This window comes from Gorilla gorilla, chromosome 19, assembly GCF_029281585.2.
Source record: "Gorilla gorilla gorilla isolate KB3781 chromosome 19, NHGRI_mGorGor1-v2.1_pri, whole genome shotgun sequence".
In the NCBI taxonomy this organism is placed as follows: Eukaryota; Metazoa; Chordata; class Mammalia; order Primates; family Hominidae; genus Gorilla; species Gorilla gorilla.
In genome coordinates, this window is record NC_073243.2 from 69906147 (window position 1) to 69930896 (window position 24750).

A 24750-nucleotide genomic window follows, 5' to 3' on the forward strand; every position below is an offset into this window, starting at 1 on the left:
TGATTTTTTTTTATTTTTTCCACTGAAATGGTTTAAAACAATGCTTTGCATTTATTGAAAGCTTTCATGGGTGTGTGTGGCATAGCTCTGCAGTACCTCACCAGGAAGTATTACAGTATCATGCAGGGTCATGGGATCTACCCAAGAGCAGCAATTAACCTTGTGACTAACATGGGAGACATTGTCATATTGAGAATGAATGCTTAACTTTGTCAAGCCACCTCTGTTAAAAATTTGCCTTTTCTAGGATTGCACTTCTCTAGTGCTATTCCTATAAGCATTGATAATCATTTTAGGTACCAAACCTTTTGAGTCCAACTCATCAAACCAGAGGAAAAATTAGGGAAAAGATGAAAAAGAAAAAAATGGTAGTAACTGAGTAGAAAGAAAAAAATAATCTATATACGTGTCGATTGGTAACCAGGTCTATCTAAGTAGAACTGAACCGGCTAGGAAAAAAATAAAAACTACATGTTAATCATTTTCCTAAGTTGTCTTTTTGAGGTTTAGTCAGTCATTGGGAAAGTGTTAAGGATCGTTCCTTGCTTTTAGTCCTCATTTTATGTATGTTACCCCTTAGTAAGATCTCCCCACTTTAGTTTTCTAGGATTTAAAGGCTTATTTTATAAATTATTCATGTGTATTGTCATACTTGGCTTTTGCTATACAGTTTAACTTCATTGTTAAAGTTTTGTATTGTTAGGGAATATCTGTATAGTTTCTTTGGTGTATCTTTTTTTTTAATTATAAGTAGGATTATTTTTATTTTTGTTTATACTTTAAGTTTTAGGGTACATGTGCACAACGTGCAGGTTAGTTACATATGTATATATGTGCCATGTTGGTGGCTGTACCCAGTAACTCGTCATTTAACATTAGGTATATCTCCAAGTGCTATCCCTCCCCCCTGCCCCCACCCCACAACAGGCCCTGGTGTGTGATGTTCCCCTTCCTGTGTCCATGTGTTCTCATTGTTCAATTCCCACCTATGAGTGAGAACATGCAGTGTTTGGTTTTTTGTCCTTGTGATAGTTTGCTGAGAGTGATGGTTTCCAGCTTCATCCACGTCCCTACAAAGGACACGAACTCATCATTTTTAATGGCTGCATAGTATTCCATGGTGTATATGTCCCACATTTCCTTAATCCAGTCTATCATTGTTGGACATTTGGGTTGGTTCCAAGTCTTTGCTATTGTGAATAGTGCCGCAATAAACATACGTGTTCATGTGTCTTTATAGCAGCATGATTTATAATCCTTTGGGTGTATACCCAGTAATGGTATTTCTAATTCTAGATCCCTGAGGAATCACCACACTGACTTCCACAATGGTTGAACTAGTTTACAGTCCCACCAACAGTGTAAAAGTGTTCCTATTTCTCCACATCCTCTCCAGTATCTGTTGTTTACTGACATTTTAATGACCGTCATTCTAACTGGTGTGAGATGGTATCTCATTGTGGTTTTGATTTGCATTTCTCTGATGTCCAGTGATGATGAGCATTTTTTCATGAATGGAAGAACATTCCATGCTCATGGGTAGGAAGAATCAATATAGTTAAAGTGGCCATACTACCCAAGGTAATTTACAGATTCAATGCCATCCCCATCAAGCTACCAATGACTTTCTTCATAGAATTGGAAAAAAATACTTTAAAGTTCATATGGAACCAAAAAAGAGCCCACATTGCCAAGTCAATCCTAAGCCAAAAGAACAAAGCTGGAGGCATCATGCTACCTGACTTCAAACTGTACTGCAAGGCTACAGTAACAAAAACAGCATGGTACTGGTACCAAAACAGAGATATAGACCAATGGAACAGAACAGAGCCCTCAGAAATAATGCTGCATGGCTACAACCATCTGATCTTTGACAAACCTGACAAAAACAAGAAATGGGGAAATGATTCCCTATTTCATAAATGGTGCTGGGAAAACTGGCTAGCCATATGTAGAAAGCTGAAACTGGATCCCTTCCTTACACGTTATACAAATATTAATTCAAGATGGATTAAAGACTTATATGTTAGACCTAAAACCATAAAAACCCTAGAAGAAAACCTAGGCAATACCATTCAGGACATAGGCATGGGCAAGGACTTCATGTCTAAAACACCAAAAGCAATGGCAACAAAAGCCAAAATTGACAAATGGGATCTAGTTAAACTAAAGAGCTTCTGCACAGCAAAAGAAACTACCATCAGAGTGAACAGGCAACCTACAAAATGGGAGAAAATTTTTGCAATCTACTCATCTGACAAAGGGCTAATATCCAGAACCTACAATGAACTCCAACAAATTTACAAGAAAAAAACAAACAACCCCATCAACAAGTGGGCGAAGGATATGAACAGACACTTCTCAAAAGAAGACATTTATGCAGCCAAAAGACACATGAAAAAATGTTCATCATCTTTGGTGTATCTTAAAATCTATTTTTGAAAAAAAAAAAACACTTGGCTTGATAATCATTTTGTGGCTTGGATAAGTATGCAAGTTACTTTTCCACCAAAGAATTTTTAGCAGCTGCCTGCTTTTCTGTGATGTATCCTGTTGACTTTTCCAAAATATTTTTAAGAGTTTGAGTTAATATTGAATTTAATCAGACTTTCTGATTAAAGGTTTTTTTTTATTAAAACACATCTGTCTGCTGTGGTATGAAAAAAAGAGAAATCACTCTAAGTTGTTAATAAGGTGAAGATGCCTATGATATACTTTCAAGTAAAGTAAAAAAAATCAATCTCTTTTTGCATTTACAAAGAAAGCAATAAAATGGCAAACCATATATTATCAATTGGCATTGGATTATTCAGAGTACAAGAAAGACTAAAATCTGAAATATTTTAAAGTAATTTTAGCAACAAATGTTCAAGGCTGGATACATGAGCAATGAAAATATATTTGAAAATTACAGCTTTCTAGATATTTGCTTTTGTTTACTACTCATAATTAGACAGTCAACATCAGAGGAATTTCCTTATTTCAATGATGCTGCCATCACTCAAAATCAATTTTGAATTGCTTGTGTAATATTGCCTTCAAAAGGTACCTAGAAGAAGCATAAAAAAATCATCCTGACTGGTCTGAGTGCAATGGTGTTTACAAGTAACCGATCACAACCAGTTGCAGATTTATTTGTTCTTTTTCCACACCCACTGCTTCAGTTGACTAGCCTTTAAAAAAAATCCCAATTATTTCATTACAGTTGACCTGTGAACCATGTAGGTTTAAACTGCACAGGTCCACTTATACATGGATTTTATTCCATCTCTGCTACCCCAAGACATCAAGACCAACCCTTCCTCTTCCTGCTCCTCCTTAGCCTACTCAATATGAAGACAATGAAGATGAAGAATTTTATGATGATTCACTTCCACTTAATGGATAGTAAATATATTTTCCCTTTCTTGTGATTTTCTTGATAACATTTTATTTTCTCTAGTTTTTTAGTTGTAAGAATACAAGACAAAATACATATACAAAATATATGTTAATTGACTGTTTACATTATCAGTAAGACTTCTGGTCAAAGTAGGTTATTAGTAGCTAAGTTTTGGGAAAGATGTTTGACAATGTGGGGGATCAGCCCTAACCCTCACGTTGTTCAAGAGTCAACTGTACAAAAAACATAATTAATCACCACTATTATTTACAAACTTGGTTTTGAATGTCACTCTTATTTTAGAGCAGATGTAATTTTGGAATTAGTGAAAGATTTCCTACCACCGAAGGTATTTAAAAAAAAGATTAATACTTCCAATATATTCTAAAAGAATAATTTCAAAAACATTTTTAATCAACATATATAGCATATATATTATGTGTAGTGTGTGTATATATAGTATATATATTATATATGTGTGTATATATATGTTGAAAGAGAAAAATGATCATTTATATGTAAACTATCAGGTATTACCTTTTGCTTAGAATGTAAAAAGACACAAGAAAATGTCATTCCCAACCTAACAACAGTAACCAGCCAGATAATATGTCAAGTCATGGTTTGAAAAAAATTTATCAGAGTGCTAAGAATGAGGGATAAAACCTAATGACTTAAAATCCAAAAAGTTACACACCTCTCTTTGGAGTGAAGAAATCTAACAGTTTCTGTCATTTTTGGTGAATCAGTGGAAAAGGGAGAAAGCTGTCAGATAAATGGGAAATGAGAAAACTGATGAAAGTTTAAGGAATTTTTATTGACCAAGTGTGGGATGGCATGATGATTTGGAGTCCCCAGAACAGAGAGTATGCCACTTGCCAACACTTTCAGAGGCATTCACAGAGTACTCATGAGAAATATTGGGCCGGGGTAGGAATGCTAAGAGAAACTTTCAAGTGTTTGAACTTCACACCCAGTACAAGGTAGGAGGCACTTACCTTTGGTGGAAGAGGGTCAGGAATACTGGAAGAGACTTGCCGCACTGACACACAGTGTGCAGGACCTCATGAAATCTAAGGGCAAGGCATAAGAACGAAGATAAACCCTCTGGGCTTTACACTGAGTAAAAGACAGTGATGACCTGTGGCTAAGAGAAGAGCAGGAAAGCTAAGATAAACTCTCCTCTGAGATGCAAGTGTAGGGGGATTGCTGGAGTCTTCAGGCAACACAAAAACCTGAACAAAATTATCTAGGCACTCAGGGCCCCCATTGATGTATTGGTTGATTTTGGTGGAAGCTAAGGCAGGATAGCTAATAAGTATCCCTCTGAGATGCAGACAAGCAGGGACTGAGAAAGACTGAAAGCAAAACAAAAAAATGGAAACAAATCCTTCAGATGCTCAGGTCCCAAATCTAGCTAAAACGAAGGCGCAGATCCCATTCCCAAATTATTTGCAGCCTGTGGTAAAATAAGTCTAAAGAAACTTTCATATGCATATATCAAAACATAATCAAAATGGCAGAGTAGGAGGTACCAGCCTTCATTCACCTACAAATAAACAAATACAGACAGCTAGCCACAAACCAAAATATCCCAGAGAAGTCTGAAAGGCCCACTAAAGAGTCTGTGGCAACAGAGTGGAGCAAAAATATTGGGAATATGCACATAGAAAAGATTGCTGGTGAAATTAGCATACTTGAGATGCCAGGAGAGAGCAAGGAACAAAGAAGAAAGACAAAGGCTGTTGCTATCAGTTGCATGGCAGGAACCATTGAGTTTCCTAGCAGTCTGCTCCATAGGGGACACTGGCTACTTTTGCCACCAAGGCAACAAACAGCTGTTCTTGTCCAGGAACGCCAGAAAAGGAGATGTGTCTGCACACTTCTCCACCACCCAAGAAGCTGACACCTCTCCCAACCATACAAGTGCCCTGCCCATAAGCCATATTGAGCTAGTTAGCACTCTGGGACCCAGAGCCAAACTCTTTCTGCACATAGTTTCATTCCAGGTACTGACTTAGATACCATAGAGATCTTGTCTCTACCTTGACTTCAGAGCCACTTTAACTCTGCATAAGCCTGTGCTCCCATGCTTAACTCTATGGCTGCTGCACAAGCACCTGCACATCACATGCTGTTACTGACAGGGGAGCAGGGGTCCCCGAGCCCTAGACACCTGTGCCATTATCATTCTGGATTCCAGAACCATAGTCCCTCCAGGCATGCTCATGCTTCAGGCCTCAACTTCATGACTACTCCATGAGCACCGTGATCAGACACCAGTGCCACTGCCAACTTGAGTGGGACTGCAAAGTAGACCCAGTGTGAAGAGGAATCTCTTCAGCCACAACTTCCCTAGTGAGAGAAAAAAAGATTGGGAGGACCTTAGCAGCCATCACCATCAAACACTGCAATGACTTTCACTGCCCCACTATGGATATCCACACCATCGGCCACTGAAGATGCCTGTAACTTTCATCAATATTGACCTCAGCAGACAGGGATGTTGAGGTGAATACACAGCTTTGACCCCATTGGTGACAAATCACTGCACCCCACGCAGAAACGGCCTCTGACCTCCCTATAGGGAGAGATCTTTCCACAGAAAAATTAGCACGTAAAGTAAGGAAGAGGAGAATACTCCACCAAATCTGCCGACATCAACAGAAGGCAAGAAGAAACAAAACAACCAAGGAGACATAACACCATCAAAAGAACACAATTTTTCAGTAACTACCCCAATGAAGATATATGAACTCCAAATGTAAATATTCAAACTTGCCTAATAAATAATTCAAAATTATTATTTTAAGGAAATTCCATAAACTTCAAGAAAATACAGAGAAATAATACAATAAAATAAAAAAAATAAAAAATTTATCAAAGAGATTAAAATTGTAAAACAAAAACAAACAGAAATTCTGGAGCTGAACATCACGATGAATGAAATGAAAAATGCAATAGAGAACATCAACACTAGAATAATTCACCATGATCAAACAATAAATGTGATATAATACATTAACAGAATAAAGGACAAAAACCATATAATCATCTCAATTAGTGCAGAAAAGGCACAAACAAAATTCAACATCCTTTCATCATAAGACTCCCAACAAATGAGATATATAGAAGAAATGTACCTCAACACAATAAAGACCATATATGAGAAGCCCACAGCTAATATCATACTCAATGGTGAAAAGTTGAAAGTTTTTCCTCTAAGATCAGAAGTAAGACAAGAATGTTCATTATTGACACTTCTGTTCAATATAGTACTGGAATTTATAGACAGAGCAAGCTAGACAAAAGAAAAATAAAGGCATCCAAATCAGAAAGAAAAAAGTTAAATTATTTCTGTTCATAGATTACATTATATATAGAAAACTCTAAGGACTCTGCCAAAAAAAAAAAAACTGTTAAAACTAATAAATTCAATAAAGTTGCAGAATACAAAATCAACATACAGAAATCAGTAGTATTTCTACACGTTAGCAAAAAGCTGTAAATAAAAAAATCAAGAAAACAATTCCATTAATTATAGCCACCAAATAAATAAAATACTTAGGGATATATTCACCTAAGAAGGTGAAAGATCTGTACACAGAAAACTATAATACGCTAATGAAGAAAATTGAACAATGCACAAATAAATAAAAAGATATCCCATGTTAATTGATTGGAAGAATTAATGTTTTTAAAATGCCCATTCTACCAAAGAGATCTACACATTCAAAAAAATCCCTATACAAATTCCAATGACATTTTTCATAGAAATAGAAAAAAAATCCTAAAATTTATATGAAACCACAAAAGACTGAATAGCCAAAGCAATATTGAGCAAAAAGAACAAAGCAGGAGGCATCACACTACCTTATTTCAAAATCTACTAGAGAATTATAGTAATTAAAACAGCATGGTACTGGCATAAAAATAGACACCTTGACCAATGAAGCAGAATAGAGAGTCCAGGAATAAATCCGCATATTTATTGTCAATTTTTGGCAAAGATGTCAAGAACTCACAATAGGGAAGAGTTTCTTCAATAAAGACTGAATTTTCACATGCAGAAAAATGAAAGTAGACCATCATCTCAACGCACATGCAAAAATTGATCTAAAATGGATTAAAGACAAATATAATACCAAAAACTATAACACTACTGGAAAAAAATGGAGGGAAAGCTCCGCGGCATTTATCTAGGCAAGGACTTTTTAAAATACGGCCCTAAAAGCACAGGCAACAAGAAGATAAATAGAATTCTACCAAAGTGGAAAACTTTCGCAAAACAAAGAAAAAAAGTCAACAGAGTAAAGAGACAACCTATGGGATGGGAGAAAATATCTGAACACCATAGATCTCATAAGGAGTTAATATCCAAAAGATATAAGAAACTCAAACAATTCAATAGTAAGAAAACAAATAACCTGACTTGAAACTGAGCAAAAAACTTGAACTAACATTTCTCAAAAGAAGATATACAGATGGCTAATGGGTGTATGAAAAAATGCTCAACACCACTAATCAGAGAAATGCAAATAGAACTACAGTGAGAGATCACCTCACATCTGTTACAATGGCTACTATCAAGAAGAAAAAAGATGACAAATGTAGGTGAGGATGCAGAGAAAAGAACTTTTGTATGTTGTTGGTTGGAATGTAAATTAGTACAGTCATTATGAAAAACAGTATGGCGTTTCCTTAAAAATATAAAAATAGAACTACCATATGATCCAGCAATCCTGCTACTGGATCTGTATCCAAAGGATATGAAATCAGTATGTCAAAGAGATATTTGCACTCCCTTATTTGTCGCAGCATTATTTACAACAGCCAAAATGTGAAATCATCCTAAGTGTCCATCAACAGATAAATGAATTTAAAAAAATTCTATGTGTATATACAATGGAATACTGTTCCACTCTTTGAAAAGAAGGAAATCTTGTTATTTGTGGTAACATGGATGAACCTGGAGTACATTATATTAAGTGAAATAAGCCAAATGCAGAAAGACAAATACTGCATGATCTCACTTACATGTGGAATGTAAAAAAGCCAAATTTATAAAAACAGAGTTAAATGGTGGTTACCAGAAGAAGGGGGATGGTGAGATTGGGGAGATGTTGGTCATAGGACACAAAATTTCGGTTAGACAAGAGGAATGAATTCAAGAGCTCTATTGTACTCATGTTTACTACAATTAATAACAACTTATTGTATACCTAAAAATTGCTGGCTGGCAGGGCGGCTCACGCCTATAATCCCAGCACTTTGGGAGGACAAGGTGGGCGATCACGAGGTCAGGAGATCGAGACCATCCTGGCTAACACGGTGAAACCCTGTCTCTACTAAAAGTACAAAAAATTAGCCGGGTGTGGTGGCGGGTGCCTGTAGTCCCAGCTACTCAGGAGGCTGAGGCAGGAGAATGGCGTGAACCCGGGAGGCGGAGCTTGCAGTGAGCTGAGATTGCGCCACTGCACTCCAGCCTGGATGACAGAGCGAGACTCCGTCTCAAAAAAAAAAAAAAAAAAAAAATTTGCTAACAGACTAGATTTAAGAATTCTTAACATAAAAAATAAGTATGTGAGATAATGTATATGTTAAATAGCTTGATTTAGCCATTCTACAATGCATATATATATTAAAACATCTTATTGTGCCCCATAAGCATATATAATTTTACTCATCGATTTAAAAGTACATAAAATTTTAAAAAGAAACAAGCCCAGACCCAACTAAATTATGGACTAGATTAACTCATATCTCCACGTTAGTTGTCTGAAAAAGAAATGATGTGCCTTTTTCTGAGTGTAAATGTATTTGCTTCAGTGTATTGTTCTATTATATACAATATCGAATTTCCAATATAAAATATGAGGTATGGAAGAAAGAAGAAAATGTGATCCATTGTCAAGAGAGGAAAAAGTCAACAAATCACAATCCACAGATGGCCCAAGTGTTAAAATTACCAGAGAGGGACTTTAAAATATGATAAATATATTAAAGGATCTCGTGGAAAAGGTGTACACATAGGGAATTTTATCATAGAATTGAAACCTATGAAAAAGAACCAGATGAAGATCCTAGAAATGAAAAATGAAATAATAGATACATAATTATGTTGATGGATTCATTATGCTAAATATTCAGCGTACTAATAATCAGAGCAAGGATTATTATAATTATTGTTATTAATATAGTTAATATAATTATAATATAATTATATAATTATAGAAATCATATAAGTATAATATGTTATAATCATAATTAAATAATTATAATTATTCAGCATGCTAATAATCAGAGGAAGGAATCAGTGAATTTGTAGAAAACATAAATTATTCAGACTAAAACACAAAGAGAGAAAACTATAAAGGAAAAGAATAAGGACATCCAAACTGTTATAGATTATCAAATAAGTTATCATATGTGTAGTTGGAGTCCCAGAACAAGAAGATAGAACAGACCAGAATAAATATTGAAAGAAATAATGGATGGCAACTTTCCAAAATTGATGAAAGACATCAACCACAGATCTTAGAAATTGAATGAAATCTAGTAATAGTAAATACAAAGAAAACCACATCTCACTCCATCATGGTGAGAGCCCTACAATATAGAAATCATTAGAAAATATTGAAATCAAAGAAAAAAAGGCCAGGCGCGGGGGCTTACGCCTGTAATCCCAGCACTTTGGGAGGCTGAGGCAGGTGGATCACCTAAGGTCAGGAGTTCGAGACCAGCCTAGCCAACATGGTGAAACCCAGTCTCTACTAAAATACAAAAATTAGCCATTTGCAGTGGTGTGTGCCTGTAATCCCAGCTACTTGGGAGGCTGAGGCAGGAGAATCACTTGGACCAGAGAGGTGGAAGTTGCAGTGGGCTGAGATCTCGCCACTGCACTCCAGCCTGGGTGACAGAGCAAAATACCATCTTTAAAAAAAAAAAAAAAAAAGAAGAAAGAAAAAAAATATTCCATACAAGGAAAAATAATGACAGCTGACTTCTTATCAGAAAAAAAATTGTAAGAAACAGAACAATGAAATATCATCTTTAAATTGCTGGGGGAAAAAACTGTTAGTCTGTAAATCTATATCCAACCAAAACAATCTATAAAAATGAAGTCAAAATAAAGGCATTTTGGAAGCAGATGAAAACTGAAAGAATTTACTTCATCTCCAGCAGACCTGCATTGTAAGAAATATCAAACACTCACTGGTGCTCTTTGATGTTTTCAGTCATTTTCTCTCTGTGTTTCATTTGGATATAAAATATATTTGTTGCATCTTCAAGTTCAACAATCATTTATTTCTACAACCTCTAATCTGTCATTAATCACATCCAGTGTGTTTTTCATTTCAAGCATTGTAATTTATATGTCCAGAAGCCCAATTTGGGCCTTTTTGCTGTCTTCTATGTTTCTATTTAATGTGTCCAATCCTTACTCCAGCTTCTTGAACATAGGGTGTATAGTTATAGTCCTTGTCTAACAATTATATCTTCTGTATTACATCTGGATTGGTTTTTATTATTGATAGGTTTTCTCCTGCTTATAGATTATAATCTTTCTTTGTATGACAGTGATTTTTAACTGAATGGATGACACTATGAATTTTATCTTGTTCGATCTTAATATTTTTGTAATCCTATAAATATTCTTAAACTTTGATCTGGGATGCTAAGTTAATTAGAAAAACTTTAATCCATTCTGGTCTTCCTTGTAGGTGTCACTAGGAAGAACCAGAGCAGTATTGAGTCTAGAGTTGATTTTGCTACTACCGAGGCAAACCACTTCTGAGAACTTTCAACATGAATTATGAAATTTCCCATGCTGGTCGGCGCTGTGTGTAAGCCCCAGGTATTATTTCCTTTCATTCTTTCTGGTGGTTCTTTCTTCATCCTTGGGTAGTTTTCTCCCACTCATGCACTGATCAGCAGTCAGCTGAAAACGCAAGGAAGACTCTGAAGATCTCTGGAACTGGCTCACTCGCTAGGCAGCACTCTCTTTTGTGATACTCTGTCTACTCTCACCTATGAACTTTAACTCCTGTGGCCTCGTCAGATCCCCAGTTTTATCTTCTCAACTTTAGAGTGACTGCCAGGCTTTGTCTGTGTTTTATCTCCTTTTGCTATGACCTAGAAACTCTAGGGTATTCATAGGTCTCATCACATGTTTCACATCTCTTAAGGAATCACTACCTTTTATTACTTGATGTTTGAAGTCTTGAAAATCGTTTCATAAATATTGTTCATTTTTTTGTTGTTTATGTGGAAGGTAAATCTGCTCCCTCCAAATTTACCTTTCATCTTCACTGGAAACAGAAATCTTTGTATCATTCTTTTTTAAATATACCAAATCTATGTAACCTGTACGTAATGATTGAAATCCTGATGTTTCCCTTTAGGCCAGTTCCAATATCTTTCCAGATTCTATATGATATATTGAATTTAGAATATAATATAAATAAAAGGTATGAATTTTGTGAATCGGCAAAACTATAAGCAGAAGCTTAGAGATGTGTGAAAGAACATTGACTGTACACATGTACTTATCCATTTACTTACTTTCTTTAGCCCTTTGTAAAATTCTTCTCTGACACTACTTTCCTTTAGGACCAGACATTCCTGCATTCCCTGTGATCACCTTCTACTCTGAAAAGGGAGTGTCATAGAGCAACTAAAAACTCTTTTAGATGCCAAATATTTTGGAAATTTTTGAATTATAGTTTTTCTAAGTACCGTAGCCTTACCTGCTTTCTCTAGAATTCCTCTAGAAGTGAAGAAACAGACACACACATTATCTATCAGTTTCATATTAAGTTAGTGTCTATGTTTTATCTTTCAGCAGAAAATGTTAACAACTTAATTAACAACTGTAATTAATTTCTGACATCTCCCTTTTTGATATACCCCCTTCACTTCAGCTAAACATATGCGTCACAATCAATAATTATGAAGAGATTTAAATAAAAAGTAATATCCTGTTTCCTGAAAAGCACACTGAAAAAATATGTAACAAAAGGCAACACGAGTAATTTACAAACATTTCTGATTGCAAATTTGAAGCCAGACCACTAGCTGGTGTTCAAATAGCTGTAAGTTATTTTACTATAAATTCAGAATGGAGGGATTGGCCAGCTGTAGATGATGCATTATGATTATATGATTCAGTGCTACAGTCAGGGGTGCTGCTTTGAGGAGAGTGGTTATACAGGTCTGATAGCAAAGCAACTTAATTGAAAATTCATATTTCAAATTGCATAACAATGAAGTAGAAAAAGGAGAATTGCATAACATTCCTAATAGAATTGTTATTGTTTCTATCACTTACATTAAACAACAAATGTTAATAGTAGCATCTCATAAAGTTTTTACTCTTTAAAATATTTCAAGTTTGCCATTTACTTTCAAAGTAAAAATAATAATGTAAGTTTTAAATATTTCCTTAAATATTTTTTATTCAAATGAGAAGACTATTTGGGTAAATTTAGGCATTTCTTCCTCTGTAGTATTCGAAAAAAAAATTGTAGGAACTGAAAAATATTTGACTTTTATATTGAAGAACCTGATAGAATGTTACAACTCTGAAATTCTATGCTTTATTTTCTTTTTAGCCATATTCTGTAATTAACCTCAACACTTTGAAGGGCCAACTGGTCTGTCAGTAAATGTTTCAGATTAGAATTTAATAACCTTGAATCCAGAACGCTAGTTTACTTATTCAGAGATTTTAAACTTTTCTTCAGCTTTGACACATGAAATGTGACATGTAAGACAAGGCATCTGCATTATCTAGGCTTGCCAGATATAATTCCAATTGACAGGCCAGTAAAATAAAGTGACTTTATTATAAAATTAAACTTAATCATTCTCCAACTTATTTAAAATAAATCATCACAGTGGTAGGAAATAACTTGATGTATGGTAGTCTGTAAGTATTCCATATACAAAGTGGGCTCTCCCAGAGGTCATTAGAACAGAAGATAATTGCAGTTCATTAAATCAATTAAAAAATAAAATACTGCAAGAAACAAGAGGAAAGAAATGAGGGAGTTTAATATACCTAGTCTAGAGTTCAGGCAGGATAAGGGTACCATGATACATATTCTGTGTTACATAATGTTCATTTGTTCTCTTACTCTCACTTGATTTCACTCTCTGACACATCAACCTTTCCTGCTTACAGTGTGGTTACAAAGACTAGGGTTGAAGGTGAGAAAGAGGACTAAGCAGATGGAAGATACCTGGAGTCAACACACGCAGACTGTATTCCAGGTAGGAGCAAGTATTATGAGCCAGTAGCTTGCTAATAACCTCCCAAGCAGCTTCAGCCAAAGACACATGGGGTCAGAATGAATGTCAACAATGAATAGCCTATTTAAGAATATCATAACTGTCTTGAATATTTTATGCCTCATGAATGTTGAGTGCCTACTTGCTTCTTTCATCCATTCCTATATTTGTTCAGCACACATATGTACCACTGGCTTTATCTATGCCTGTCTCTCTAACTATTTGCTTATTCTCTCTGTTTAGTTTAGTCTAAGAAAGATTATTCTTAAATAATACAGAAAATATACATAAATATCATTTGCAAAATAACCATAATTATTAACACCTCACTGGTACTTTTATTTCAAAAATGTTTCTTGATCACCTATTATGTACCAGTAATTCCTTCAGGTGTTGGAGATATGGCAATGAATAAAAAAACTAACACCCTTACCTTCTCAAAGCTTACATTTTAGTAAGAGCAACATAGTTAAGAAATACTTATTCAGTTTGTGTGTGCATAGGTATGGACATGTGCATATATATACACATATGTTTATGTGTGAATGGCGTATATGTAAGAGTGTGTGTGCTGCACATACTTAAATATTTAATTAGCCTTGCCTTGCTACTACAAAACCACAAGTCTGAGGTCTAGAAGTATTTCAGTATTGAAGCTAATGACGTATTAAATTGTATTTTTCTAACGTGTTGTGTTCCAGTGGCAATAGAATACATGAGTTTGAGCACTGGCTCTGCCACTACTTGTGTGTCTACGGGCAAGTCACATGTTGTGTATACAGTTGCTCTGAAGATTTAATAAGATAACATGAGGAATGGGTAAACTAGAAAATTATGCACAAATATAAAGGAGTTTCTATAGTATTACCCCATTTGTGAAGGAAGCAGTAGTGATACTTATATATTTTTGTCACTGAATGTTCCCATGGCTTCAAACTAGTAAGTTAGTGGACTTTTAAACTTTTCACTTTATTGTCTGGGCTTAAGTTTACATATCTTTCTGTACCCAAAGATACAGGTTGGTTTATTTGCTCTTCAATAAAAATATGAGATCATATGGAAGTGAGGGTGGGGAAAGTCACATAAGGAAAAATGCATCATTTAGCTTCATTAAGTCCCACTTTTGTTTTATACCAATAGCCACCACCAAAGTTAGAAGAAAAATTCTTATCAACCTTATATTCACTTTATCTTCTCAACTTCTATTGCCTTGCCCAATTTCCCCACATTCTCCTATCATCTTCCCACTTAAACCCCCTAAGTATATTGTGCCCAGTGTTGAAGGTTTTTAGCCACCTTAGGGTTTGCTTTCATTATATAAAATGGCATAATGCTGTTATTGCCACATAAATGAGGACAAGCAAAGAAGTACTATTTTGCTCTATTTGCATTTATTTTGCAGCACTAGACTTCAAATTAAGAGAGTTATAAGTACTCATATTCATTCAAGCTATTCTACAATTATTTATTACATTTGATTAGAAACATTTAGCTACATTAGCTGTTTTTCCAGTCGGAAAAAATACTCACTGTTTGTGGATAAGCCAACAGATGATTATCCTTTGTTGAAAGCAAAATATAAAAATATGTTTTGTTCCATCTTCAATTTTTCTTATGTTTTTATGTAAGCCATTATATTGAGACAAAGAAAAGTAATTGTTCTAAGAGTGAACTTTTTAATTGCTATTGTTAACCTATTCCAACGGCAATAATGTCCTTAGATTATGCAGGTAAATACATTATGGAAAACAATGTACCTGATGAGTTAGCATCTTTGATAAAAACAGTGATCACATGGAGAAAGATGCAACCCAAAGCTTCATCATATGAGTAATGGTTAAAGAATCTATGGATAATTCTTCCGAAGGAAAGATTATACGGCTTGGAATCAGCTTTTGTTAGAACATAGAAGAGAAATGTGATTTACTCTACGCTGTCTCAAAAGACACAATTAGTATTTCTATGTAGAAATCATAAGGAAGGAACTTGCAACTCAAAAGAGGAAGATAATTTTGAATACATATTCACCAAATAGTACAGTATCTTTATAAAGCATAAGCTACAGAAAGCACAATAAGAAATAGAAATATCACTAACAATTAGGTACTTAATACTTCACTCTAATTCAAAGATCAAGAAAACAAAGAAAAATACTGGTCTACACAGTTACAATCTATCAACTTATTACTAATGACTACTTTCCACCTTTTTTAGTAAATAATTAGATTGATTTCTAATTTAATAATATATGAGTCATTCTACTATAAAGACACTTGCACACGTATGTTTATTGTGGCACTATTCACAATAGCAAAGACTTGGAACCAACCCAAATGCTTACTAATGATAGACTGGATAAAGAAAAGGAGGCACATATATACCATGGAATACTATGCAGCCATAAAAAAGGATGAGGTCATGTCCTTTGCAGGGACATGGATGAAGCTGGAAACCATCATTCTCAGTAAACTAACACAGGAACAGAAAACCAGACACCACACGTTCTCACTTATCAATGGGAGTTGAACAATGAGAACATATGGACACAGGGAGGGGAACATGACACACTGGGGCCTGTAAGGGGGTCAGAGGTAGGGGAGGGATAGCATTAGAAGAAATATCTAATGTAGATGATGGGTTGATAGGTTCAGCAAAACACCATGGCACATGTATACCTATGTAACAAACCTGCATGTTCTCTACATGTATCCCAGAATTTAAAGTATAATTATATATATATATATATATATATATATATATATATATATAGAGAGAGAGAGAGAGAGAGAGAGAGAGAGAGAGAGAGAGTTTTCACACAAAAGGGAAAAGCACACATGCCCCAGGATTGGCTACTGAAACTCAGAAATACATAGTTTAACTCTTCAAGGAGAGATCCAAATGTCAAGATAGATGTTTGAAATCTATCTAGATTTGAATAGATATGTTTGAATATCTTATTACCACCCATCCACACCCTAGGCAGCAAATGATCTACTTCCTGTTTCTATAAACTTGCCTATACTGGACATTTCCTGTGTAAAACTAAACAGTATGTGGTCCTTTGTGTCTGGCTTCTTAGCACAATGTTTTCAAGACTGGTCCATGTTGTAGCATATGTCAGTAGTCTTTTTTCTTGCCAAATAATATTCCAGTGAATAAATATACAATAGTTGTATTTATCCATTTATCAGATGATGGACATTTGGGTTGTTTCTTTTTTAGCTATTATGAATAATGCTGCTATGAACATTCATAGACAAATTTTTATATGCATATATGTTTTCATTTCTCTTAGGTATATAGCTAGGAGTGGAATTGCTGGGTCATATGGTAACCCTATGTTTAACATTTTGAGGAACTGCTAAACTGTTCTTCAAAGTGACTGCGTCAATTACACTTCCAGCAGCATATCTTCGCTAACATGTGTTATTATCTTCTGTTTATTATAGTCATTCCAGTGGGTGTAAAATGGTATCTCGTTGTGGTTTTGATTTGCTTTGTTTAATGACTACGATGTTGAATCTTTCTATGTGCTTACTGGCCATTTGTATATCTTCTTTGAAGAAATGTCTGTTCAGATTATTTGTCCATTTTTAATTGGATTATTTGTATTTTATTTTTGGTATATAGTAGTTCTTGATATAGTTAGATACAATTATCTTATTACTGATATCATTTGCAAAAAAAAATTCTCCCCTTCTGTGGATTGTCATGACATATTCTATTGGGTTTGAATTCCTCTAAAAAGATTTCCCTAAGTTCATTCCATTAAAAACAAATCCTTAAATATATTCTGTGAAAAGGGAATTTCAGGGTAAAATAATTATGAGAAATGCCTCACACTAAATCTTGTTTGATTTATATTTTATATCAGCATATTAAAGGTTCTAAGAAGTCCTGTGTAACCTGTCTTAACTTTGTTTAAGTCACTAAGAATTAATGTTTTGATTTAGTATTCAAGGAAGTCCCTATACTTTAGAATACACTTTAGAAAATGCTACTGAAAGTCAAATCTGATTAAAATATATATATAAAAGTTAAAATAACTGTTTTTCGGGTCATACATTCTGTCTTCTTGCAAGTAGCAATAGTACCACCTTCTGGAAGTCTAAAGATAGCACTACCATATTTTTCAGAATTTAAGAATAGTCTTCATTAATTATGGCATCATTTAACAAATGAGCTAAGACTTTGTGTTTTTACATTCTCTTAAAACAAGACAAAACACATAAAAAGCCCTGACCTTTTGCCATCATTAATATATATTTTCTAGAAACAAATAGCATAGGAACAATGTAACTATTGGCAAATGTATTGGCATAAAATTTTTTTCTATTAAAAATATTTTATAGAACAAAATCATGGGACTGCCCTTGATAAATCAGTCAAATAGACAACTTATGTTATCTCTCACTCTTGCACTGTCCTTAAATAAGATACAGAAAAGCAGTATGAAGAAGATAGAGTTTAGAAGATGACCTACAATGTACTTTTGTGTAAAACTGACAGAGCTACTCATGGCAAGGAGAAAACTTAAATAATATTCTGGCAAATTTCTATTTTTAATTAAAATTTACTATATCTTTGTGAACAGTAAGAACCCTGATAGTCCCCCTGAATGACTTTATCAGACTTACCTACTGTTAGATTTTTATATCCCTTCTTAAATAAATACATCGTGTTTTTCTATTTTTTCCTGCAAAATACAGTTATATTTCAGAAGCAAAATTAGAAAAAGCTATTCAACTTCTTATTTCTATAATGAAAATGTTTCATAGTGATGTGGATGCATTTTAATATATTTAATACATCTGATGTGGTGTGGCAAGGCCCTCTCCAAAGACATCGCTCCTGAAGTCTATGAAAGGAGGTGGGGTGTGAGAAGGCATCTTCTGCTTCACTGGTACCCACACCCCTCATTGCACAGCCCCCAGGGTTCTCTCCTTTTTCCCAGAGAGGAATCTCTCCCCTCTGGCCTTGTCTCCATCCTTCCATCCGACCAAGCCCCTCACCCTTGCAGAGGGCATTCATGTGATACTGTGTAGAGTTTGTGGGTTCCTAGCACTTTGAAGTGTAGTTCCACAAGATCTGGTTCTAATAAACCTCATCTGTGTAGCATTCTCCCTCGGGTGTCCCACCATGGCCTACATGCTGTTTGGTTTGGTCAGGCAGTTCCCACCACCAGTTCCCTGGCACCGCCACCTTCATATCTCTTAGAGATTTTCTTTTTCTTCTTTTTTTTCAACTTTGATTTTAAGTTCAGGGGTACATGTGTGGGATATGCAGGTTTGCTACATAGGTGAATGTGTGCCATGGTGGTTTACTGCACAGATAATCCCATCACCTAGGTATCAAGCCCAGCATCCATTAGCTATTCTTTCTGATGCTCTCCCGTCCCCAACAGATGCCCAATGTGTGTTGTTCCCCTGACCTGTGTCCATGTGTTTTCATCAATCAGCTCCCACTTAAAAGTGAGAACAAGGCCGGGCACGGTGGCTCATGCCTGTAATCCCAGCACTTTGGGAGGCCAAGGCGGGCAGATCACGAGGTCAGGAGATCGAGACCATCCTGGCCAACATGGTGAAACCCCGTCTCTACTAAAATACAAAAAATAGCCGGGCGTGGTGGTGTATGCCTGTAGTCCCAGCTACTCAGGAGGCTGAGGCAGGGGAATCACTTGAACCCAGGAGGCAGAGGTTGCAGTGAGCCGAGATTGTACCACTGCACTCTAGCCTGGCAACAGAGCAAGACTCTATCTCAAAATAAAAAAATAATAATAAGTGAGAACATGTGGTGTTTGGTTTTCTGTTCCTGCCTTAGTTTGCTGAGGATAATGGCTTCCAACTACATCCATGAAGGACATGATCTAATTCTTTTTATGGCTACATAGTATTCCATGGTGGATATGTACCATATTTTCTTTAACCAGTCTATCATTAAAGAGCATGTAGGTTGATTCCATGACTTTGCTATTGTAAATAGTGCTACACTAACAAACCCGTGCATGTATCTTGATAACAGAATGATTTATATTCCTTTGGGTATATACCCAGTAATGGACTTGCTGGGTCAAATGCTTTTCTGTTTCTAGATCTTTGAGATATTGCTACACTGTCTTCTGCAATGGTTGAACATTACACTCTCACCAACAGTGTAAAAGTGTTCTCTTTTCTCCACAACTTCGGCAGTATCTTTTGTTTTTTGACTTTTTAATAATAGCAATTCTGATTGGCATGAGATGGTATCTCATTGTGGTTTTGATTTGCATTTCTCTAATGATCAGTGATATTGAGATTTTTTTCATGTTTGTTGGTCACTTGTATGTCTTCTTTTGAGAAGTGTCTGTTCATATATTTTTGCTCACTTTTTAATGGAGCTGCTTGTTTTTTTCTCATAAATTTATTTAAGTTCCTTGTAGATTTTGGATATCAGACCTCTGTCAGATGGATAGATTGCAAAAATTTTCTCCCATTCTGTAGGTTGTCTGTTCACTCTGATGATTGTTTCTTTGGCTGTACAGAAGCTCTTTAGTTTAATTCGATCCCATTTGACAATTTTCATTTTTGTTGCAATTGCTTCTGACATCTTCATTATGAAATCTTTGCCCATGCCTATGTCCTGAATGGTATTGCCTAGATTTTCTTCTACGGTTTTTATAGTTTTGGGGTTTACATTTAAGTCTTTAATCCATCGTGAGTTCATTTTGGTATATGGTGTAAGGAAGGGGTCCAGTTTCAATTTCCTGCATATGGCTAGCCAGTTTTTCCAGCACCATTTATTAATTAGGGAATCCTTTCCCCATGCTTGTTTTTTGTCAGGTTTGTCAAAGATCAGATGGCTGTGTGCATTCAGTCATATTTCTGAGTTCTCTACTCTGTTCCATTGGTCTATGTGTCTGTTCATGTACCAATGCTGTTTTGGTTACTGTAGCCTTGTAGTATAGTTTGAAGTCATGCTGTTTTGGTTACTGTAGCCCTGTAGTATAGTTAGAAGTTGGGTAGTATGATGCCTCCAGCTTTGTTCTTTTTGCTTAGGATTGACTTAGTATTTGGGCTCTTTTTTTGGTTCCATGTGAATTTTAAAATAGTTTTTTCTAATTCTGTGAAGAATGTCAATGGTGGTTTAATGAGAATAGCATTGAATCTATAAATTACTTTGGGCTGTGTGGCCATTTTCATGATATTGATTCTTCCTATCCATGAGCATAGAATGTTTCTCCATTTGTTTGTATCCTTTTTGGCTTCTCTCAGTAGTGGTTTGTAGTTCTTCTTGAAGAGGTCCTTCACTTCCCTTGTTAGGTGTATTCTTAGGTATTTTATTCTTTTTGTAGCAATTGTGAATGGGAGCTCATTCATGACTTGGTTCTCTGCTTGCCTGTTGTCGGTGTATAAGAATGCTAGCAATTTTTGCACATTGATTTTGTATCCTGAGACTTTGCTGAAGTTGCCTATCAGCTTAAGAAGCTTTTGGGCTGAGATGAGGGGGTTTTCTAGATATGCAATCATGCCATCTGCAAACAAAGATAATTTGACTTCCTCTCTTCCTATTTGAATACCTTTTACTTCTGTATTGCCTGATTGCCCTGGCCAGGACGTCCAATACTATGCTGAATAGGAGTAGTGAGAGAGGGCATCCTTGTCTTGTGAGGTTTTTATGAGACTAAGAATAAAAACTCATTTTGATAATGATATTGCTCTGAAGATCAAAAACATCTTATTTATTGAATAGACTCTCTTAGAGTATTTCTCAAAAATTTTAATTAAATTAATTAATTAGTTTGGGGGTGGGTGGGCAGAGACAGGGTCTCATTATGTTGCCCAGGATGAACTTGAACTCCTGGCCTCAAGAGACCCTTCCACCTCAGCCTCCCAAGTAGCGGGGACCACAGGCAAATACCACTACACCTGGATAATTTTTATTTTTTTACAGAGACAGGGTCTCATTATGTTGCCCAGGCTTAGAGTACTTTTTTTTAATATCAGCCACTATCCTAAGTACTTTAAAATATTTATTTATTTAAACCTCTTAAGAACCCTATAAGGTATAATTACTGTTTATCTTCATTTTACAATTCAGGAAACTTAGGCCCATGGAGAATAAGAAACTTGCCTAAGATCACCCAGTGATAAAGTTAAGATTTGAACTCCAACTACTTTGGTTTTAAAGTCTAACAGGGCCCTGAAATCCAAGCATAGAACAAAACTGAGATGTTTTCCTGATTTTCAGTTTTGTCCATTCTGCTTCTTACCAGAATTCCTGTGGGGGAGAATTGTTGGGTTAAATTTGTATAATTCTTACAATTTGTATTTGTATACTCTATGAATAGAGTATATGCTACAAACTTCTTTTACAAATGTGTAGAAAAAAATACCTGCTAGGATGTGAAAATTAAAATATAGGAAATTTAATTTGTTGAGGCTGTAGCAAGAATCAGATCTCATATGTTATATAAACTTGCTTATTCCAAAAGTCAAGAAGCTCCATCACAAAAATAAAAACAGCAAAATGTCATCATACTATATATTAAAATGAAATGATGATGGTAATCATGGAGAATATGACACTACATAATTTTTCACAATATATAATTATGATCAATAATTAAATAAGTTTAGTACAGCCACCATGTACAGACATAATGCTAGGAAGTGTTTTAATACATCAGCAAATCTGGGAGATTATAAGGTATTTAAGAAACAGTGTAAAAGCCACCAAGGTTTTACTTTCAGATAGAATGTAGAAGGTCACAAAAGATTGTTCCTGCAACTAGAAAACACAGGATAAACCGAAGTTTACACTTTTCTTTAATCCATCAAAGGGTAGTAGGTAAACCATAGGATAGACTAAAATTCATACTTTAAACCACCAAATAGCAGTAGATGCAAAGAGATCTAAATAAAACTAAATTCTAACTAGAAAAACACTTTTCTTGGTGATCAAAGTCCTATACTGCTTTCTTGGGACAAATGGCCTGTTCTGGGTATTGATGGGTGGAATAGAACATCTTCGGAATAAGCAGGGAGACTCCGCTAGAATTAAAAAAATGTACTACTGAAGCTTTTATTGATAATATGGCTGCTGCGGTGGATTTTGAATGGAAGAACTCCAATGACAAAAAAATTTAGCCCAACAATTCTCCCACACAGGAATTCTGGTAAGAAACAGAAAGGACAAACCTGAAAAGCAGGAAAATATCTGTTTCATTCTATGCTTGGGTTTCAGGGCCCTGCTAGAATTGCATACGATCTGAAACTGACTACATAAGGAACCAAATGCCTTTTGAACTAATAAGATCAAAAAGGTCAACTACTTGGTAGCAGCACAGCTTCTTCAGGATAAGCATAAAAGGAAATTAGAGCTATAGTCTGATTTGAACTAGAAATAAAGATGTGGTCCAGCTCCAAGTGAGCTGGATGCATGGTAGAATCTGAATAATCAGCCTCTTACAGCAACTGACAAAAAAAGGAGAATATTATAAAACATATATTTTCTAGTTCAGAATATATCATTCTTTTTTAAAAATTTCATATATATCATTTACACAATTGGGTACATGTAAAGAAACAGGAAAAATACAGCCCCAAATGAATTGAAAAAATAATCAATGATCATCAAGGATATTGGTCTAAAATTCTCTTTTTTGGTTGTGTCTCTGCCCGGCTTTGGTATCAGGATGATGCTGGCCTCATAAAATGAGTTAGGGAGGATTCCCTCTTTTTCTATTGATTGGAATAGTTTCAGAAGGAATGGTACCAGTTCCTCCTTGTACCTCTGGTAGAACTCGGCTGTGAATCCATCTGGTCCAGGACTCTTTTTCGTTGGTAAGCTATTGATTATTGCCACGATTTCAAATCCCGTTATTGGTCTATTCAGAGATTCAACTTCTTCCTGGTTTAGTCTTGGGAGAGTGTATGTGTCGAGGAATTTATCCATTTCTTCTAGATTTTCCAGTTTATTTGCGTAGAGGTGTTTGTAGTATTCTCTGATGGTAGTTAGTATTTCTGTGGGATTGGTGGTGATATCCCCTTTATCATTTTTTATTGCATCTATTTGATTCTTCTCTCTTTTTTTCTTTATTAGTCTTGCTAGTGGTCTATCAATTTTGTTGATCCTTTCAAAAAACCAGCTCCTAGATTCATTAATTTTTTGAAGGGTTTTTTGTGTCTCTATTTCCTTCAGTTCTGCTCTGATTTTAGTTATTTCTTGCCTTCTGCTAGCTTTTGAATGTATTTGCTCTTGCTTTTCTAGTTCTTCTAATTGTGATGTTAGGGTGTCAATTTTGGATCTTTCCTGCTTTCTCATGTGGGCATTTAGTGCTATAAATTTCCCTCTACACACTGCTTTGAATGTGTCCCAGAGATTCCGGTATGTTGTGTCTTTGTTCTCGTTGGCAAAAATACTCAATAAAATACTGGCAAACCGAATCCAGCAGCACATCAAAAAGCTTATCCACCATGATCAAGTGGGCTTCATCCCTGGGATGCAAGGCTGGTTCAATATATGAAAATCAATAAATGTAATACAGCATATAAACAGAACCAAAGACAAAAACCACATGATTATCTCAATAGACGCAGAAAAGGCCTTTGACAAAATTCAACAACTTTTCATGCTAAAAACTCTCAATAAATTAGGTATTGATGGGATGTATCTCAAAATAATAAGAGCTATCTATGACAAACCCACAGCCAATATCATACTGAATGGGCAAAAACTGGAAGCATTCCCTTTGAAAACTGGCACAAGACAGGGATGCCCTCTCTCACCACTCCTATTCAACATAGTGTTGGAAGTTCCGGCCAGGGCAATCAGGCAGGAGAAGGAAATAAAGGGTATTCAATCAGGAAAAGAGGAAGTCAAATTGTCCCTGTTTGCAGATGACATGATTGTATATCTAGAAAACCCCATTGTCTCAGCCCAAAATCTCCTTAAGCTGATAAGCAACTTCAGCAAAGTCTCAGGATACAAAATCAATGTGCAAAAATCACAAGCATTCTTATACACCAATAACAGACAAACAGAGAGCCAAATCATGAGTGAACTCCCATTCACAACTGCTTCAAAGAGAATAAAAT

The 24750-nt window shown here is 35.4% G+C and overlaps 1 protein-coding gene across 1 annotated transcript in view; it reads right to left on the reverse strand.

The window, feature by feature from the left end:
• FBXO4 (F-box protein 4) overlaps positions 1-24750 on the reverse strand; it is a 129817-nt gene that overhangs the window by 75293 nt on the left and 29774 nt on the right. The gene's annotated exons all lie outside the window — the stretch shown is intronic.